Genomic DNA, 16,604 nt, shown 5'->3' with positions numbered 1-16,604 from the left:
TACTCCTTACAACGGCCTTTCAGTTGTTCAGCCAGAACAAACAACAGACTTGGGTGTGTGTGTGTCAGTGAGCAGAGAAGTAATGGAAGGCAGAAAATTAATTCCCCAGTCCTGCCTGGTTTTGTTTTTCCAATTGTCTTTAGCTTTACTGTTACAGCTTTTGAGCAGAGAATAGAAGAGTAGCAGGTGTTGGCTTTGGCTTTGCTCATCTAGGCTGTCTACTTGGAAAACAGCTAATCATGGTAAAAACCTTTTCAACATAAAAAAATACAAAGAAAGAGAAACTTCAAATGTTTGCACACCTGATATACAGTATATTGGATATCGAATTTACATAAAGCAAACTACTGTGGTGAACAAGGACATCAAAAACAGCAACAAATGAAAAAAAGGCACAATCCGACTGTAAACCAAAACGCACGTCACCGCGATCAAACACACTGTAAGGAACACACTACTTCTAGTACATCTTCCCTGGAATTTCTCTCCCACCTCAAGATTTTTTTTTTTTTTCTCCATTCAAAAATAAAAATTGAGAGAACCGAATATTTTGTGTTACTTAAAAAAAAAAAAAAAAAAAAAAAACAACCATCAGATCCTCAGTACAATGGTGGGTACACAAGTTCTTAAAGACACAAATGCTAGCCTTTCCGTACATAGTTGACCTCCATATCTGAACTTTGTAACATTTCAGAGTTGTGGGTCTGTGTAGTTGAAGCAGAAAGCCTGACAGGCCTTATGAAGAATGTGGAAGAGATACCGGGACAGCGTACTGTAGCTATTAGCTAAACAAAGGGGCTCGATGGACTGAATGTTCTCCTCTCATTTCTCAAAATTCTTCCTTTCTTAGAAACATAAGTTGATTTCCAAATAAAGTATGTTCTACTAAATGGTTTGTTTGCTTATGTGCTTAAACTGAACTCAGTCATAATTCCGTAAAGTGATACCTATGAAAGAAAAACAAAAAAGAACATTTACTTTGTGCAGTTTTTACACCGATTAAAATAAAATCCATTATACACTAGAGCTATGACTCAATTAGAACCAGGAAACCCAACCACTTAATAGCTGAAAATATAATCTAGTTATGCAGATCTGTAATGAAATAATACAATGTGTCACAAAGTGAATGTAATTTTGAAAAAAAAAGCTCCCTTAAAAAAGTCAGTTCTAAGAATTAAAACAAAAAAGTGATCAAAACCTCACTAGAAATGACATTATGTACTGCTCAGAAGGAAATGAGAAAAACAAAAGCTTCCTGAAAAAAGATACGGGAATGACCCAAGTCAAACTAGCCAAGCTGGATCTTGGTGAATGCAGTGTGCAAATACAAAGTGCCTTATTATTCAAAAATGATTTCTCAACAAAGACGACTTACTGTGTGCGTGGCTTCAAAGAATGTTCTCTTTCAGAGCAAGTTCAAAGGAAAGTATTACGCCATTAACATTTATCTTAATTTCATTTCTTTTCTTTCGTTCAAAAGTAAATCATCCCAAGGGACAGACTGACAGAATGTCCTACTTAGTCAGCTCATCAGAATTTCACACATCTGTGTTATTAAATAGGGTAATGTTTAAACAATTCAGAAGTGAAGCATTTTTCCCCAAGTATTTTAACCAAAATTAAGCCAACTGACTAGATTTTCCACCAAAACCCAACCACATGTATCTACACAAAGGAAATGTCACATGTGCAATTCAAAGACGACAATATGGCCTAAAGGGAGACACCCCTTCAAATGACTGAGTTCTGGTGTTTCTATCAGTTTTACTATTAACAGGTGTATAAAATCAAGCACACCGCCTTGTAATGTCTATCATCAATCACTGGTAGTAAACTGGGTGGTACTGAAGAGCTCATTGAATTTAAATATGGCACCGACATAGGCTGTCACCTTTGCCACAAGTCACGGAGTGCAATTTCCACTTTGCTAGATCTGCTCCAGTCTGTAAGTGCTAGGACTGAGAAGTGGAAGTGTCTAGGAGAAACAACAGCTCTCTCATGAATCGGTAGACCACGTAACCTCACAGAGTGGGGATGTCAAGTGTGTAAAGAAATTAGCTATCTTCTGTTGCATCACTCAGAACAGAGTTGTAATCTACAGCAAGAATTGTGCGTTGGGAGCCTCATGAAATGGGCTTCCATGTCTAAGCAGCTACACACAAGCCTATGACCATTATACACAAGGTCAAGCATTGGCTGGAATGGTAAAAAGCACTTGGTGGAAACATGTGCTCTGAAATGACAAAGCACATTTCACTATCTGGCAGTCTAATGGGTAAATCTGGTGTTGGTGGATGCCAGGAGAACGCTACCATCGGGACCAGCACAGAGACCTGGGAGGCAATGGAACGCTGATTACAAGCCAGGAGTTCTTGTCCAACTTCAGTACCCTGACCACATACAGTAAATGCTCTTTTTTTGGCTGAATGAGCACAAATTCCCACAGAGGCACTTCAGAATCTTTTGGAAACCCTTCGCAGAAGAGTGGAACCAGGTTTGGAAAGATAGAGTAACCTATCTTAATACCCCCAGTGTTGGAATAGGATGTCCTGTAAGTTCATACAGATGTCTGCAAAAGTTTGTGGCCATACAGTGCATATTGGAGGTTGCAAACGTACACTTAAAACCATTCTGAGCAGCCTAACTCAATATTCCAAAGTGAATCTTTTACCAGCACAAACTGCAACATGGCAATGCTCTCTGTTTTTACAAGCAACACTAACCTTTGTTTGAAGAATTTCCTTTTTCAGTAGCATGTACACATCACTTACCGTCTCACCTTGATTATAGCTTACACTGTAATTTAATTTTTTCTACATGACTGCATGACTTCTTCCAACAACAGCAGGTGCATGGCTGTAACCATATACAGTATATGGATGTACTAAACTCATAGTAACTCTTTGCAAGATGACAATGAATTATTTCTGAACTTAGACAACTCATCATGTGCCCAATTTTGCTTCAAAAACAGAGGCATCACTGTCAATGCATAGAGGAACCGGGCGTAAATATATCACCAGTTCAGAAACATCTATGCAGTTTTAAATGCTGCTTATTTAACATTCACTCTCCTGGAAGAAAAGCAGCTCTGGTAAATATTATATCAAGTAAATAAAAACTCAAGATTTGTGCCTTTTCACTGAAACCTAGCTTGGCAAATGTGACACTGTTCCCCCAGCTGAGGCATCACCAGATGGGATACACAGTCCTTCATAAATATAGAAATACTGCTCAAGGAGGTGGAACTCAAAAAAGCTCCAGCAGATTACGAAGTATGCAGCTAAAGTTATTGGGGCTGATGTAGATGATTTGACTAGTGTGTGTCAGAGGGCAATGCTAAAGAAACTGGAAATCATCTCAACTGATGACAGACATCCATTACATGTAGAACTAAACTTCAGTAAATCAGGAAGGATAGTTGCTTTGAAAACCCACACAAATCGCTCCAGAAACTCCTTTCTTCCTAGTGCCATACGACTTTTCAATAAGAAATATCGGAGATAATGTTTAAGGTTTTGATATATATCCTGTTACCTTTGTTTTTTTTTTGGCATAAATATGTTTTATCTAACTGCCTTACCTTAACCTTTCTTATTTCTATTTGTCTGTTTTATTTCATTCTGTCTGTTACCTGTTATTAGATGCAACTGAGAAGGCAAATTTCATGTTTTCCTGTGTAAACATGACTAAATAAAGAAACCTAACCTAACCTAAACCTAACCTTGGAAAAAATCATTGTGACAAAAGGCAAACTGCTTTTAAAATTTAGGGAAATCCACATATATTGAGGCACTAATTTTAAATATTAAAACAGATTCCAGCACAATTGTAGCACCAGAGCCATATTCATTGTTCATGACTGAATTGGGCAACCTTCTATCTGATTTGGGTATACTGTAAATTATGATCATGGAGAATTTCTCAGATTGTCAAAAGTCCAACTCATAATCAAAACCGCACTAATTTAGAATTTCAACTCTGAGTTATAATGAAATCTAAGTATTACTCAAAAAGTTATTTCTGATCACTACTTAACTTATGTTTGATTTGGACCTACCCTTACCAATACATTCACACAAGACAATAAGACATCTAGATTGTAATTCTGCTTCAACATTTATACATACTTTGAGAAAGTCAAGTGTAATCATGGAAAACAATTTAGATCAGTTAACATCAAATTTTAATATGACCTTGAAAGAGGCTTTGGACAGAGTTCCTCTCCTTAAAACAAAAGTGATCAAGACACACACAAACTCTCCCTGGATTAAGCTCTTAAATTAGAGTGTCGAAAACGTGAGCATAACAACAAGGCTTCAGGTCTTTCAAATTGCATAGACAGAGAGCGTTAGAAAAAGCTTGCTCACACTAGTATTCTAAAGTAACAGATGATAATAATAATCCTTGTGTACTGTTTAGAACAGTGGCTAATTTAACAAATGGGAATTCAGATCTACAGTGCAAAATACCAACAGATATTACCAGTTAAGACTTTATAAACTTCTTTAATGCGAAAATTAAAAATAGGAGATCTCAACATAACAATGTAGACTGCATACTAGCTTGGTAAACTTTCTGCCCTTACATTCAACACTTTAGAAATTTTAATCCTGTAACAGAAAATAAGTCTTAACATTAATTTCTAAAATGAAACCTACTACTTGTCCCCTAGATCCAGTGCCAATAAAACTACTAAAAAGCGTAATGAATGTTCTTGCAGCATCTATTCTTACATTATTAATAGCTTATTATTGCATAGCACAGTATTTGATGCAATAAAACAGTCAGTCATCAAACCATTACTTAAAGTCTGACCTAGACCCGCACATACTAAATAACTACCCATTTCAAATTTACCCTTCCTCTCCAAAATACTAGAAAAAGTAGTCACCAACCAGCTTCAGTCTCACCTTATACATCACAATTTGAGAAATTCCAGTCTGGCTTCTGCACCATTCTTAGTACAGAAACGGCATGAACGCATGTTTGTAAGCAACATTTTGACATCCTCTGATGAAGGAAATTCCACTGTAATTATGTTGTTAGACTTAAGTGCAACATTTGACACCGTTGACCATTCTATTTTACTACACAGACTGGAAAAAGACATGGGGCTTACAGGCACAGTCCTTTCCTAGTTTAGTTTTTATTTATCAAATCAATTACAGTATGTACAGAAATGTGCTGTGCTCTTTCATTATACACAAAACTTGAGATATGGTTTCCCGCAAGGCTTAATATTGGGATTTTACTGTTTTCACTTTACATGATTCCAGTGGGATCTATCATTAGAAAACATAATGTTGATTTTCACTTGTATGCAGAGGACACCCAGTTATACATCTCTTTAAGAACAAATGAAGTTTCTCCAATGTTGTCCTTAATTAGATCTATTAGTGAGTTAAAGGAGTGGATGGATGAGCACTACTTGTCTTTAACCACAGATGGATGTTAATTACTGGAGGGAATGATGCAGATTACAATAATATTTTGTCAGTATTTAATTTATTTGGAATCCACATTAGTTTTACTGAATCAGTCCGCAATCTAGGTGTTACCTTTGACTCTGGCATGTCATTTAAAGTGCACATTACAAAACTGCCAAACAGTTTTTTTCCATCTTAGAAATGTTGGGCGTTTTCTAAATATCCGGGGTACTAAAAAATTAATTCATGCATTTATTTGTAGTAGGACTGACTACTGCAATGCAGTGTTCACTGGATGTTCAAATTAGAAGGGTCCTTTCATCAAATTGGCCGGCCCAGCACTGACTCAACTGTGGAGTGGGCAGTAGTGGGGAGCCAGCTTGTTGGGTGAGGTCTCCAGGACTCTGAAAAAATCTGTTTCCTCATATGTGATAGTTCTGTACTTGGTGAATGGTAAAATGTTTTCTTACATTTTGGTCGGTAGCTTGTACTATTACTTTTGTACTACTGTATTGTATTCCTGAGGTGGCAATAACAGATTGGCTATGTAGCTCTGTGAAGAGGATTACTTCTGTTCTGTTCTGGGTATTGTGTTTACCCATTTTTTGACACCCATTGCACACCCAACCTACCTGGAAAGGGGCCTGCCTCTCTCTCTCTCGCTCTCTGAATTGCCTTTCCCAAGATTTTTTCTTATCTTCTTAGGGAGTTAAGGCTGGGGGTGCTGTCAAGAAACAGGGCCTGTTAAAGCCCATTGTAGCACTCCTTGTGTGATTTTTGGGTCTACAAGAAATAAATTGTTGTTGCTGTTGTAAACAAATAACCAACAGTTGCTATTAGCGGACTTCAACAGCACAAAGTTATAGGAAAAAGTGCAACATGAATGGAGCCCTGTATTTGTTGAACATTCCTCTTGAGAGTAGGCAATTACCACAGGAGTTTCAGACGGATCAGGACCAGACACAGATATTGTATAGGCTAAGCAGAGGCAAGAAAAGGACACAAATAAGGAAACATTTTTTTTTTGGAAAGATTTTAATAGTTATTGAATGTTCTACATCTTACAGTAAATATCATACAATTACAAACTTGGCTTAATTCTGTCACTGAGATCACTAACTGATCTTTGAAAACAAACAAAATAATAGTAATAAAAACAGATTTACACTTCATATTCACAAGTCTGGACTGTGGGGCATTCTGCTTCATAAGACTCAAATAAGAGGTGTGGTCTTAAAAATACTCAGGAAATATGTTTGGAAGACACTGACTTTCCACTTTCTGTTTCACAATTAGTGTTATAATAAAATACAAAACAGAATAAAAAATAACTTGCAAGCTGCAAATAAAAGCATAACAAAAATACAATTTGTTATGAACTATTTGTTTCAATTTTTGCAACTTTGTTTTCCCTGTGAGGAAAAAAAAAATTCAAAAAGTCCAAAAAAACAAACAAGAAAATGATTTCTTACTAATTCAGTTATTTGGGTGAAGCCAGGTCTAGCTGATGTCTCATGTTTTTCCAATAGAAAACTGTACAATTGACACAACTGGCAGCATACCATGTCCACCAAGGAGTTAAAGAGAGCAAGTTCTGGTACAATACAAAATAACCAATCTTAGCAACTCTGAAAACTGCAACTACACCAGCTAAAATTAAAATGTCTAAAGTTGATGCAGCTTCATACCTGGCTTTGAAGAGAATTGTGCATTTAGTTAAATTACTTCATCTGAAAAACTCTTAAAACACAGACAACCAAAACCTCTACCCATCTCCCAGCCACCAGCATGCTATCTGAGATATTAAGAGGCTGATCAAGTCTAATAGATTTGCCTGCATTTTAGTAATTACCCAACACTGGGGAAAGTACAAATCAGTCATAATAACAGCACTGTTTACAATGACTACGAGTAAGCCAGGGTTTGAGGTGGCACTGCAAAATTACCAAAATAGTTAAAGGAGCACTTAGTTACTTCCCCCATTCTGTCTTATGATTTTGAAGTCCGAAATATGAAGAAGGGCACAAAGGTGTCCTGCTAAAAATGAGAACATCCTGCACAGGGAAGGTCTAAGACATAAATAGTGCAACTGGCACATTGAACGTCATAGCAGGATTAAAATTTCAATTATCTTTTGCAGCTGTCAGCTGTATTAGTTTATTATTATTTATAAGTGCTAATCAAGGAGGACTTGCAGAAGTTAAAAAAGTGAACAAGATTGGAGCAGCTGGTGAACACATATCATAAACTGTATATAAAGTGAACTACAATAAACAGACATAAATACACATTTTTGAAACAAAAAAGTTATGATTTGTGAATTCTGGACAGGTTATCTTTTGGCTTATTTTACATTTGATAAAATGTAAACTCCTACTGTTCAGCTTGACTCACTCAGAAGACTTTAAAATATTTCAAAAGACTAATGTTTTTTTAAAAAAAAAAAAAACAGTTTACATAAGCAAATGGGCACCACAGCAAAAAAAAAAATAAAAAAAATTACTTTATATATATATATATATATATATATATATATATATATATTATATATATATATATTATATATATATATATATATATTATATATATATATATATATATATATATATATATATATATATACACATAAATAAAATGGGAGAAATGAGATATACTTGACAAGTCAGCTGATGTTTGAGTTCAATAGCAGAATTATCTATGCATGTCTGCATTCAGTGAGTGAGTCTTATTGCTAAATTGATTACACAGACAAATTCTGCGCTCTGAAGCATGTAATTTTTTTTATTTTTTTTTTTACAACGACATTAGGAAATCTAGTGCCATTTGTAGTTGCACCTATCCATTTCCCTGCTGCTAAGTTGAACCTTCTGTAAACCTAGTCCAAGTATGGTCCAATGATCTTTACAGTAACAGTGGTTAACTAAACAATGGACTTTGGTCCTTGCAGAATTCCCACACCTTGCCTACAGACTGACAACTGGCAGAGTTATTATGTGTGCCAATGTATGAACTATTTCTGCACTTGGTGACAAAGTTACAAAATTCTTATAAGAGAAAAAGCCCACAGACTTGTGTTCTGAAATGCTCCCTGAAGTTCAAAGAAGCATCCAACTTCAGTTCAACCATATAAGTTCCTCTATTAAGGAATAATAAACATCAATCATCAAAACTTAAATAACACTTATGGTAAAAAGCGCTTAAATTACATATCAGAACTGAAAACTTTTTTTTTTTTTAAACCTAGGTTGATTTATTTTTTTAAATATCAGAGGCAATACCAATACACATGGTTTAATGTCAAAGTTAATTATCATTGTTGTTTTGTTCTCCTAAATTTGTACTCCTTAAGTACAATGAATTGGGCCAGTACAACTATTAATATGCATTGTTCAAGTCTTGCATTACAGTACAGTTTTAGCAAAGATATACAAAAAATTGTTAATATTTTCAGCATAATTAATTATACAGTATTTCTCTGTTTGTGTAGGGAGAAATAATTTAACTGTATAATTGAATTATTTCCCCAACTACACTATTTAATTAACATAATCCTAAATGGAGTACAATACAAGGGAAAAAACAGCCACATTTTTCAGTGAGATAGTAAGTGAAAACTTAACAAGCATATTTGACTTGGAGGAAATTCTCTCGTGGCCAGATATTTGCTGAAGGACTAAATATAAGAGTACAAGAATAAGAAAATGTGAGTGTCCATTTTTAAATCATAAGCCAATTCAATAGTGTTACATGTCACAGAGCAGAAAAAAGTGGAGAGTCTTAAAGAAATTAATTCATGTATAATCTAAACAGACAGTCAAGAATACAGTTAACTGTATTGAAAGAGGAAATACAGTTACAGAAACTTTTTGATTTTTAAAAACGTGTGGTAGTACTTCTGGTATTCTTGCAACCATTCGCCAATTCCTAGTCTCAAAAATAAATGTCATCTCACAAATAAATGTCTTGACCTCTTCTTTTGAAACAATAGGAAACATTAATACTATCTTATGTGATTTCACAGCCTCTTTTTCACCTTTAATTAGGACATCGTTACGTTTTGGCATGATTTCACCTTACATAACAATTCAGTTCTTTTAAGTTATTTCATGCGTAAATTTGACTATTTGTTCTGAGGGATTGACTATTACATTTTTTATGGAAATTAGTAAATTTGTGTATTTTTAGAAAAGGATGTTTGATTAAGTAGTCTTAAGACTGACAGACGACTAAAAGCTTAAAAACCAAATAAACTGAGGAATACATTAGGGCAGGAAGAAGTCATTAAAAAATAATTTTTCACTGAATAATGGAGTGACAAGAACAAAAACAATAAGAAGAAGCAGCGCTTTGTGGTTTAACTGGGGCAGTATAATAAAACAGCATTTGAATTATTTCTATGTCACAAATTTGAAATACAATTGGAACATCAAAAAACATGCAATTTTGGCAATTAAGGAATGTGGAATGCGCAAAAACAAAAGAAATATAAGCCTATAGATTTGAGTTACATGCTTTCCATTTGCTGGATCGACTATTTCAACATTTAGCATCTATGGCAGACTAAATGGGTACAAAAGTAAAGAGAAAACAGCAGGTTAAATACTTAAAAATAAATGTACTTTTTTGCCAACTTTCACAAAATTAGAAAGCAGTTGTGTGCAAAGCAAAAAGTAACCACTCTTTTCTTTAGATGCTCTTAAATTACTATTTTACATTTTGTGAGAAGTCTAAAATGTTTTGATGACTTAAAAAGAATCACAAAAGCATTTCCCCGAAAGCAAATATTACTTTTGAATATACAGCTTTGGCAACATCTCTTTGCTTGGAAATGTTTATAATCTCACAAAAATCCATGGCTGTAATTCACCCTCCTCCACTCATAATATTTGCAGTTTAGAAGTTGCTTTAAGAAGTGTAGGATAACTAGGAGAGTTTGCATCCTTAAATGTTGCTGTCTTATGCAACCCATAATCTGCATTGACAGGATTCTGCTTTATGCATATATAACACATCCATATATAGTACACATGCTATTATAAGTGTGAATATGTATTTAATTTTCCGTAAATTTGGGTAATACTTTGCTAAACATTTTTCTGCTATAATTCTGAAAGGCTTGATAGTGAGAAACTTAATGCAAACAGAACAAAAATGGTAGTGTTATATATGTAGTTACTAGTATTCCTCCTACATAGACCAAGGGGTACCATAGATACTGCCTTTTCTATACAAGCTCTCTCCAAGAGCTGTTGTACAATTAAAGTACCTGTTAATAAGCATAGTTTATTACTTATAAATGTTCTGTGCAACATATCTAAACATCATTTTATTACAATAATTCTGATATGTGGTCACTTTATTCATTAAATAGAAATGTCGAGATGAGAAATGGTGTGCAAAGACCCAGGTGGAACATAGTTTGCAATTCTGTGCTGCATCTCACAGTTCACCCTTACTGCTTAAAATATTACAAAAAAAAAATTGTAATAATAGATAGATAGATAATAATAAAATAATAACAGTATGATAATTGGAAACAGGCATGTCAGTGATTGGAAGAGAGCCCTGTGGTTTTTAAAGATCGTCTGTACTAGTAATTTAGGCTCAAGTTACCTGCTTACCTATCTAAACTAGCAACATTGCAGTTTTCTTCTATTAACTCCTACTTATCCAGAAATGCTTTCCATAATGCCCTCCCCCCATCTGTATGTAAATTGTTCCATAATTATATTTGTAAAAATGATAGACCAAATTAAAGAATTAACATTTTAGATTATATTGTGCCTCCTCTTTCAAAACCACTGTGTGTTTGTGGATGTTAGACTGTTGATACAACACCACATAGAGAAAATAATTTAGAATTTATTATCAGCAGAGAAAGTTCAAGCAGTAAAAAAAGTTATTATGCACATATATAGTTTGAATTACTTAAGCGCTCAGACCTTCAGTGGTTCAAAAAGAGTTCTAAAGGCTGGTCAACATTACCGAATAAATGTTATGCCGTTACTGATTGTCAAAAGATGCCTGACATAGAGGTGACTGCTTAGCTTGAAGAAACCCACCTCTATCCACCTGCCTGCAAATGATAAAGTTCTACACATTTCTTTCTCTGTATTTCCATTGAAAAGGTCAAGTTTCAGTTTACACGGAAGTGACAGTCACAATATACAATAAAATCATGCCCACCCCAGTTCAAAAAGAACCCTATTTCTTTATACTGGAGTAATACTTTACCGTTAATGGGTTCATTCTGATGGTACAGACCTCAATAGTTCAAAATTTTGACTCTTATAAAGCATACTATAAAGTATTCTTACTCGTATATTTTTATTAAAATATCGCTCTGTCCCAAAGCATACTGTTTATCTCTACATCTAAATCCCTTTAAATCCTTAATTTTTTTTTCCTGAACAGGTATTTAACAATGCTACTGTCCTGAGTTTGACTGTGACAGCTGCATTCTCCCCTAACTCTGAGTTAGTTCAGCATGGTCACTTGACTTGTCTGTTTTCAATTAAATATAATTTATGAGTAGGTTAGTGTAGGTCTATTACCATACACAAAGATACTCACTATAATTTATATCAAAACAAAAAGGAAAGCTATATGAATTGATAGGTAGCAGGGTTTAAAATATTGGCACATTACCAACATAATTTAAAATAAGATGAAATCAAGGCTAATGTCTTCAAAACAAAATGCTACTACATTCATAATGTAGTAGGGCATATTTGACAATTACAGCAATAGTAACAGTTTTTAGATAGAGTTGTTCATATCTGGAAGACACCCTTTTTCTGTTACTGGAAGAATAATAAAATTTTAAAAACAAAGCTGATGCAAAAAAAAAAAAAAAAAAAAAAAAAAAAACATTCATAGAGACTGTGATGTGTTTTTGGTCAAGAAATGTATAGAATTTTCCTATGATAAACTATTAAACTAGCTTATCACCCATTCCCACACCACCCCAACAATTTCCTTTCCTACTTTTGGCAGCGCAAGAAAACAATGTCTATGTTTCCACCACTGAACTGGCCTTGTGTTGAAACCATGGTACTGACATAAAAAATTATATTACTATCATTGGTCTGTGTCAGTCTGGAGTTGTGGAGCAAAAAAAAAAAAAGATGCAAATATTCTAGAATAAAGCAGCTTTTACAAAAAAAAATTACTAAAGAATGTATAAAGTGACCTTTGCTCTTATTTGTTCTTGCAAAAGTTGGCGCTGTGATGTGAACACTCCAGCACCAATGTAAGACTTGAGTAGTTGCATACAATGTTTGACTCCAGATCTGTAAAATACAAAATTGAGAGAGGGAAAGAGGGTTCAGATAATGTAGGGGAGAAACAAAGCCATAAATATAAGAACCTGTTAATGAACTGAAAATGTATAAACAAACAGCAGTTAATCTTTTATAGGTTTTTCCTGTTGGGAGTGCATACTGTATAATCACTCTCACAGGAAAAAAAAAAGATAATAAATAACTGTAGAAATTATTTAATTATTATGCTAAAACACAAAAATATATGCTCACAACAATTTTATTAACCCCAGATAAACAGTATAAGCACTTTATAAAAGACACAATACAGAAAAAGAATGCATCCCTCTTAAAATTTTAGGTTCATTCCTCTAACTACTACTTTTTCCATTTTTGTTTAGGTCCTAAACAATCAATTCTACAAATATCAGCATGTTTAGATGTAAATACCGCTTTCAACATATAAGTAAGCTTTACTTTTCACTGAAGTCTCCACTGTCTCAAATTAATGTTTGTAACTGATGACTGTGGACTACATTTTTAATTTACTGTATATTATAGATAGTGAAAAGTCAAGCAAAATGACACCTTTTATTGGCTAACTAAAACGATTACAATATGCAAGCTTTCGAGGCAACTCAGGCCCCTTCTTCAGACAAGATGTCAGAAGGGGCTCGAGTTGCCTCGAAAACTTGCATATTGTAATCTTTTTACTTAGCAGACTGTCATGGCTACAGTACATTGTGTCAAAAAAGAGCAAAAATTGAGCATAAAATTTTACAAGCTTTGAGAATCTGAAATGGGATACATCTGGAATTCGGTCCTATACACAGAGAAAGGGACAATGTTTGTTCCAAAATACAATCTCTACGACATTATTAAGTCATCAGTGCTGACTTTGATAGATGCAATGCTGGATCAGTTACGTAACCATGGACAATTTTTATACTTTGCCAAATTTATTTGACATCTTGCTGTAAAGAAAGTCAGACACATATGGAACAGTGCGTTCCAACTGTTGTTGCATGCCTGAAGACTTTGGCAGAGCTAAATTACAGTGAGGTGCACTAGTAAGCTTGGCACAAGGGTAAAGTGCTTATGCTGAAATGGAAAGAATGATGTTTGTCTTTTTAGCACTGTACATAATGCAGCAGCTATGGTCACTATACAGGCAAAAGGCAACAAGCAGGTTACAAACCCTTGTGCTGTGGTCTACAATAGCACAATGGGCGGCACAAAATCACGTGGATCAAGAATGGACTTTCCACCCCGTTATGTGTAGGGAACAAAAGAAATACTACAAAAAGATATTTTGTTCTCTGGTGGAACAGTGCATTTGGAATGCATTTGTCTTATACAAACAAAAAGATGGCAAAACTGCATCTCATGCAAACTTTACATGCCAGCTTGAAGAAGAAATCATTGCCGCACATCCACCGTTAACCCTGCACATTGTGGATCAAACCAGAGCGCCTTATCGGTAGACATTTTATTGATTATATACCACCAACAGAAACAAACAGACTCCAACTCGTACCTGTTCAGTGTGTTGTTTAAACACTTGATAAATATGGAAAGAACACCCAAAAAGAAACACGCTATTATTGTCCCGATTGTTACGTTGGATTGTGTATTTCACCATGCTTTAAAATTTATCACACAAAGGACTCATTTTGAGATTATATACTGTTTTGGCATCATTAGTAGTATCATCGTTATTATTGTTATTATTTTTGTTATTATTGTTCATTTCATATTATTTTTATTCATCATTACCATTATTATACTTTTGAGATTTAATAAAAAAAAAAATTTTTCATGCCAAAAAATGCAGCACATGTTTCTTTGGAATAAAATGCAATGCTAAGGAGGTTAACCATCTAAACAAAATTACTAAACTTCAATCTAAAGAAACTTAGGTGAATTCAGGATGTTGCTAAATTGGCCTCTGTGTGTATGTGTATGTATATATATTTGACCTGCAAAGGACTGGTGCCCAGTCCAGGTGGTGTTCCTGCCTTGTGTCTGAAGCTGTCGTTTCATTTATTGAACACATAATTGTGACGGAACTTCTGAAAATCCAGAAGCTCTATTAAATTAAGTTGGGTCACCTATAACATGAATCTCCAATGAAGATCTTGAAACTCCACGTAGCCAATATTTTAAATTGCATGAACAGTAATACAAACACAACATTTGGTGAAAACAGACCATTATGTAATTACAGTAAAACCTCGATTACCTGTATGGGGTCGGAACTGAGGCCGTGACGGATAAGAGAAAAGATGGATAAAAAGAACAGCTACTTTAAAAATGATACACAGTAGATTAGTTTAGCGCATAGCCATATTTATTTACAAAACAAAATTATATTAACAAATATGGTATTAACAAAATTAATTCATATAATATTGTAACAACTAGCGTAATAAGCAAGTACAACTCAGAGGTACTGGAGTTTTTCATGATTTACCTGGAGTTACTTGTTCCATAACAAACAGTGCCCTGTCTTTTACTCTGTTATGTAGGATAAGGAGCACATCTTAGACACTATACAAGAAAGCTTTCCCTACCAAACAGTTTACCTCCTGCCACACCTGTTCTGTCTTTTTCTATACTGCTAACACTCCTGCTTATAGTGACTTATCTCCCGACTCCATAATCAAAACTTCCTTCTGCTGCACCTTCCTCTTAACTTCTCCTGTCACTCATCTCCGTCCCTTACCGAACAGAAGCTCTTCACCTAGTCCCATCACTTACAGCATTCATTCCACCCTTTCGGTTCACCCACAGCCCACCACCAGCTGCCTGTACATCACAATATATTAAAAATAAAACATAATTTAAAAAGAAAATAATACAGAAGAACATTAACATTAATACAGAATAGCATTACTATCAGTGGCTTCCATTTCTGACATGTTTTTCAACTATCATTCACTGTTGTTCTTCCTATTCCATAAACTGAAGCAATATTTGAAGCACTTTCACCGTTTTTGTAACTGTTTAATAATTCCAATTTTTTGTGACAATTCCAACACCACACACATATGATTATCGGCCATAACAATGTATCAGGTCAGGTTGGGGAGCACGCACTGGTACAGTGTGTTGGCATACCCACCACACGACAAAACAGCTTGGGATCCTAGTTGGCAACCCCCAGGCAGACATGTGGTCCAGTCCCACCCTCCGGAAATTACAATCTATCTGCCGCAGCCAGGTGTTACATGGGTGTCCCCTTGAATGGCTGGACCAGGCCGAGTCTTCAACAATGAGGACCCTGCAAGCCAGATCATCCTCTGGGAATTGCGCCACATGGCCGTAGTGCTGTAACTGACACTCCCTCACAATGCAGCTAATATGCCTCATTCGGGACTCAGTGAGCAACCGCTCATTCAACACAAAGTCAAACCTGCGATATCCAAGGATTTTCCGAAGAGACATGGTACCAAAGGAGTTCAGTCTTTGTCTCAGGTCACTGGATAGCGTCCGTGTCTGGCAACCATAACAGTAAGACATGAAGTACCAGGACTCTAAAGATTTAAACCTTTGTCCTTTTGCATAGATATTGGGAGTGACACACACCCCTTTTCCAGCGACCACATAACCCCCGATGCTCTCCCAATCAGTCTACTGTCTACAACTTCATAGGAAGAGTCACCAGAGACATGAATGTCACTGCCAAGGTAAATAAATGTCTCAACAAAGTCGACACTCTATCCGCAGACAGATATGCTGCTGATGGCTGTGCCCAAGAGGTCATTAAAGGGCTGCATCTTTGTTTTTATCCAGGACACTCACAAGCCCAGACACTCAGACTCATCATTCAGTCTCTTGAGAGCCCCAATCAGAGCCTCCATTGACTCAGCGAAGATCACAGCACTGTCAGCAAAGTCAAGATCAGTGA

The 16,604-nt window shown here is 35.3% G+C and overlaps 1 protein-coding gene across 7 annotated transcripts in view; it reads right to left on the bottom strand.

Moving 5' to 3' along the window:
- Positions 1-8,655: 8,655 nt before the first annotated feature.
- The window catches only part of fam168a (family with sequence similarity 168 member A), a 193,489-nt gene continuing 185,540 nt past the window's right edge, over positions 8,656-16,604 (bottom strand). For all 7 annotated transcript variants that reach the window (XM_028800345.2, XM_028800340.2, XM_028800342.2 and 4 more), the window contains one exon: positions 8,656-12,724. The gene's annotated coding sequence lies outside the window, so the exon portion shown is untranslated. The remainder of the gene's footprint in view (positions 12,725-16,604) is intronic.

Source organism: Erpetoichthys calabaricus, chromosome 4, assembly GCF_900747795.2.
Source record: "Erpetoichthys calabaricus chromosome 4, fErpCal1.3, whole genome shotgun sequence".
Taxonomy (NCBI): Eukaryota; Metazoa; Chordata; class Cladistia; order Polypteriformes; family Polypteridae; genus Erpetoichthys; species Erpetoichthys calabaricus.
This window is presented reverse-complemented; position numbering and strand designations above follow the sequence as displayed.